Consider the following 6,473-nt stretch of genomic DNA (forward strand, 5'->3'; position numbering starts at 1 on the left):
TTATACGCATTCATCCGTGACACATGTTTAAAATATTTGCATATATAAAATATCTATTTACTAAAAAAAATCAGAAAATTCAATATATTTTTTCCCTTAAAAATGTAATTGTTTTATAATAAAATTATAATTTTATAAACATTTTATAATTTTGGAAAACTTTTAGCAAATCTGTCTGCCATATTGAATTAAACATTTTTCATTTTCAAATTTCAAGTTCGGATTCGGAATCTGCGACTACGAAAACTAACGCCTTTCATCGAAATCGGACGACTTTTCGTCTGCTATATTGGTTTAGCCATTTTGAATTCTCAAATTTGAGTTCTGGATTCAATGAACGATCAAAAAAATCCTTTAATGCTACATTTCTCTAAAATCGAAATCTTTAAACATTCATAACATTTCCATCCGCCATTAAGTGGATTATACATTTAGAATATTTTTGTATATGTATCAAAACATAACTGCAAAATTTACAAAAAGATTCAGAAAGCGCAAAAAAGATAATGTTTACTTAATTTCTCTTATTAATTATTCATTTAAGACATATGTTGTTAATTACATAACAATATTATATTATTAAATATTATTTATATCTCTTTATATTATTTAATATAAGAGACAACTAAAAAGCCGAGCTATTTATTGATTATGATAAATGTTATCATCTTTTAAATGTTAATATTACAATACGATTATGATGTAACATCATTATGCAAGAGTGCGTAAAGGTAATGTCATGTAAAGATGATGACTTAATTAAAATAATTAATAAGAGATATATGGAAATAATATATATTATATACATTATCGTTTTTACACATTTTCCACATTAGTATCATAGTTTATATTATTAATATAATTAATATAATATAATATAATATAATATTATTATATATATTCGAACAATTCTAAATAAATTAAAGTAGATAATTATAATTTTGTATATAACGAATAAATAGTTAGTAATAAATAGTTAGTATTAAACCACATTATCAATTTTTATTAATCTCATCCCTTAGATTAAATAATATTTTTAACTTAATTCTATACGTAGCAAAATATAAATTAATCCATTTTTGTGGATCTCTTCACTAAGAGGCATGTTCTAATTATTCCAAATTTTGATTAGAACACAATTTTTTAATAAAAAAATAATTAAATTTTAATTAGAACACAAATTCTAAATTAAAAAATGAGAAAGTTTTGTAATTCATATATCAAATTATGATTGGTATGTATAAAACATTTCTCTCATTGTCAGTAGGAATATAGTAATTATTTTAAAGTAATCAATGCTCATATTAACGTATGCCCTTAGATTCCAAACAGAGGTTTAAGTCATTGATTGTTTCTTTCCTATTTTATACAATTTGGAAAGAGATGAGAAATACACAAGTTGAATTGAGAGTGATTAAGAGTTAACCGTGAGTTGTGGAACTGAGCTTTAGTAAATAATAAACTAAACTTGAGTCAAATTTAATACATTTTCTTAAATTAAATTGTTTGATTTCTTAAATTGTTTATTCTAATTAAATTAATGATTTTGAGGAATAGTAGTTTAGGAATGGTTTAAAATAATTTAAATTGAATATAATTTAACATTATGAATTTAATAAATAACATTTACCCCTAGGATTAATGATATGTGTTTGCTACTTCAAATTAGTTTTTCTTATGTTATCGCTTCTTAAATATTCCAAAAGATGTAAGAACACTTTGTAAACGAAATATTGACACTTATAACGTTCTGTGATTTCTCGTTTGAGAGCTAAAATCGTAATTCAAAATGTATGGTATATTGACTCATGGGGGAAAGGTAGTTTACGATCATCAAGTTATTAACAAGATCCGCTCGTGCAAATTCGTTTAATCGGCAAAACGAGCCTCATTTAGCTATTCGACGAATCGTCGGTCGATTTATCGATTATTAATTTATCTCTTGTTAGTATCGCCTAAAACGGTAGATTTCCCATACAAATATTTAAAAAAGAGATAGAGAAATTATCAAAAAACGTGATCTGAGATTCTTAATTAGCGGAATTACTATCTACGTTTGATTACGTAATATTCTTGATTAGACACGCTAATAATAGTAAGGATAAAATTGACTCATCCTTATGCGACGTCGATGAGACGAACAAGTTATTCTAACCGGAAAACGTCTCTCACAGAATAAATAGTTCCATCATCGCGCGATCGGTTTGGAACAACGAGAGAACAAACACGAACGAGAAATGCATGCGGGTGGTAGTCATAATGGAACGCATTACTCTGTGGCTCCGAATGTAACATAAGTAATATGTACTGCTTAGGACAGATCGTAATTGTGCACAGGAAAATGCGGATAGATTGAGAAGAAAATACAGACTGTAAATATAAAATTATATCTTTTATAACTTTGTGAATATTGATAAATTATATTATATGAATATTATATTAATAAATTATATATAAAATTTCATGGGGGAATTGGATTTTATAAATAATTAAAATACGTCACACAATAAAAATATTAATCCTTCTAAAATTAATATATATGAAATTCATGCAATGCGTTAGATTCTACAGATAACTAAAATTTACGTTGCACAGTAGAAGTATTAACTCTCTCTAAAATTAATATATAATTTTAAAATGTTGTTATACTAAAACCCAACACACATTTATTACATACGATTCGAATGTGACATTCATATCTTTTTTATATTCTCTACCTCATAACTTTTTTAGAGCTTTTTTCTTTATATTTCGAGAAACTTCCATATTTTACACAGAATTTTCATATTTTCTAAAATTTAATTACATCGCTATGCTGCTTATTCGTAAGTCTAAAAATATTAACGTAAGCATAAGTATATACAAGATATGCAAAAACGGAGCTACAGCGGAGAACAAACTTTAGAATAAGAGACGTTGTCGTAGAAAACGAATTTATTGTGTGTATTCTATTCTGTATGTAAATAAAGTTGTACATATATAACATGAAAATACGAGACGCTTTTCTAAATTCAAGATAAAGTATCATTTTCTTACGCGGACTTTGTTTTAAATTCGTATGGGCAGAAAAATTGTGCATGAGCGAAAATTTCAATTTCTTTAATCTTGCGATTGATTATCATTGACGATCACATTAGCAAAATAAAACCGCAATTTGACTTTCAACGTGCCGGCAGCGATAGTGCAATTGCATTTTGAACACGAATCACGCAATTCGATGAGCATTCCACGTAGACCAACTGCTGAAAGAGAAAGATTGTTAAACATCGCGCGTACTATAGCATATATTACAGATAATTTTATTTTATATATTTTTTTCGGTTAATTTCCAAAGCTTCTTGCTTATAAAAATTATCTTTTATCTTCTAAGTAATTCTTCATAAAAAATAATAAAAAGAACAATAAAGAACAATAAATTGCGAATGCTTAATGCCCGTTAATAAAGAAAAGAAATATAGGCAAGGTTTACGGAGATTAAGCTGATATAAAATAATAACGTTTTTGCTTTTAAGGAGTTGATTTTAAGGAGTCGATTACTCGTGAGATATTAAGTTAATTCGCTAAATGAGACAAACTTCATACCGACAAAGTTGCTAACGCTTGCAGATATGCACTTGACTGCAATTCCCGAGTGACACATTGAGATGACGCGTAATAAAGTCATTTATATGTCTAATCCTACGGGAAATGTGCAAACGTTTTCGTTGCTGATCTCTGCTTGCTTTTGTTTCCTATAATATCTAGAGCAAACTGTCAAATTTGGTGACGACAAATACAGCGTATAATTCACAGAATTCTGTTTGTTCAGAAAGCAAATATTCTTATCCCTTATTATGTTTCTTCGCGTTTTTGTGTGCTTCGCGTTTTTGTGTGCTTCGAATTTATTGCAAGCAGATGAAAGAAAAACGGAATGACTTCGTCGTTAAATATAAGACTGTCCAAGCTGGAATCTATTGAGTTTGAGTTGAAGTGGACCGAATCCTTCAGAAGTGTCGAGAAGTGGATAAGTGCATCCACTCTCGAATGCAGTTACTATATATATATCTGAATCTGTATATGCACTATCGCGTTTCTATTTTTATCCTTACTTTTATATCTTCACTTTTAGATATAGTAGTTAAATCTCAGAATCTCTACTTTCGTTCGAGCAGAAAAAAGCGCGAGATGAGTTCATTAAAAAACAAGCTTGCACTATCCGTTTACAGCTTAGCAATTTAATTCGATGAGATCGTTTTATCTGCCACGTTAAATGGTTCGTTGGGAAAAAGCAATAAAACGATCGTGCGACCAACAGCAATTTCGTTTTGACCCAACCCACGGATTTTTCATAAATTACATTCGACTCGCGATTTGCATTCTGAGAAAAGCTACTCTGCCTTTCTCTCGGTTTTGCTTTATTTGATAGCGGAATTTACACAATATCACGATATATATGTATGTCACGATATTATATGTAGTTTGGAGAAGTTGCAAATGATTTTATTTTAAGACGATTGCCATTCGGTAAAGATTTAAAGATCTTAAATATTGATATTTTTTGAGATATTAAATTTCGCAATTCACATTAGTAATTTCGCGGAATATAGGTTGCGATCGATTTGGATGCTTTCAATACACTTTTCAGTATTTCTATTCTTATTTTATGTCTAATGAACGAGAAATATAAAATGATGATTACAAGCACTTAAAGCGGGTGAGTGTCCAAATCGATCGCAGCCATAATTTACATCAGTAAATCTTTCATGTTTTTGTTGAGTTATCAATATATGCAAAAAATTTATTTTATTAAATTAACGGCTAAACAATTCAGGATTAACAAATGAAAGAAACATAAGTAGAGCAAACGCGCGATCAATAATATATATAATCATCTATTGGGTTGTCCGGAAAGTTCGTGCCGCAAAAGAATTTAAATTTATAATAGTTAAATTTAATAAATGTATACTAAAATTTATATCTTCTGCATTTCATTTTCCTTCAAAATCGGCACGAACTTTCCGGACAACCCAATATAATTTTATATGAGACTGCCTGTGAGTTGACAACCATTTCTTCATATATATATGACTATTTGCACATTATCATATCGATTTTTTTAAAGAAATTAAATATGTAAATTATATTACTAGAATTCCGTAATTTAAGCTTATGTTTTTAATTAATACGTAGCAGCTTTTCTGATAATTAAATCCGAGATTTAATTATGAAGATTAAAAAATGATAACGACAATATGCTTTATATTTTGTTGACATAAGATAAAAAGATTTTCTGTTGTTATTATGCAAAGATTATTTTTAATTCACAATTTTGTTACAAATTTTTAACACACATCGACTAAATTAAAAGATAATTTGTTGTAGCAAAACTGTGAATAGATTTTGAGCCATAAAAATTTAAAAATACTTAATTTTTCAAAGATTTTAGATAACTGTTTGACCATCGTAGGATAAAATGCGAACCATGAATTATCTTCTGACGATTATCTAGAAAGATAAGTTTATCTGATTTAAATGCACTTTTATAAGAATAAATGATAATTCGCAAATTATATTTATAAAATTCTAAAAAAAAAATATATATATATATATATATAAGGCAAATAATTAATTCCATCAACTTTCTATTTTATATATTGGTATATACGAAATGATCATATCATTCGTTGTCATCACACAACGAATGATTGTTGTTGAATCAGAACTCAACAGATGGCAAAGCATGTCTGATTTTCATTATCTCCAGCATTCAATTTTCAATACATCATCCAATGTATTGTAAAAATTTCATGATTTAATTATTCTAAAGAAGAAAAAATTAAGACTAAATTCGTGTTGTGAGAATATCTAAGGTAAATTATGTAATTCTTAATGATAATGTTGATATCGTTAGACTGTCATTGCGCAAGTATTATCATACATGATAAAAAAGCTGCGCAACGATAATTGTTTTAATGACAGTGACGACAGACTAACGAACTGTCATTAAAAATTACAGAATCGAAGTATAGGTGTAACATTTTCATGGATACGCAGTCAAGTGTTCAAACTCTCAGGATTCAATTAGAAATCGGCCTCAAATCTTAAAAACCAATACAAACTCGTCATTAGAAATTTATCATCAATCAGAGATTGATCTTAAATCAATTCAAACGTCGTTACAATGTTACTTTGTATTCATCAAATGTTAGAGGCTTTCCACAGTAAGCCATTAGTAATAAATCAGGAGTAAGATATTGAACAATCACAGTCGAACATAACAATAAGAAGAATAATTATGATTGGTCAATTTCTAACTTCTAACTTCTAATTTATTACTAATGGCTTAGTAGAAAGCCTTTTACACTTTTTATTCTTATATGAATAGATGAAGATAAAACATGAATTTAGAATGTTTCGTGTGATAAGATTAAAATATCGATAAATAATATTAATAATATTCTTTTTTTTATCAGGGCTTTTATAATTGTCGAATA

This window comes from Atta colombica, unplaced genomic scaffold, assembly GCF_001594045.1.
Source record: "Atta colombica isolate Treedump-2 unplaced genomic scaffold, Acol1.0 scaffold274, whole genome shotgun sequence".
In the NCBI taxonomy this organism is placed as follows: domain Eukaryota; kingdom Metazoa; phylum Arthropoda; class Insecta; order Hymenoptera; family Formicidae; genus Atta; species Atta colombica.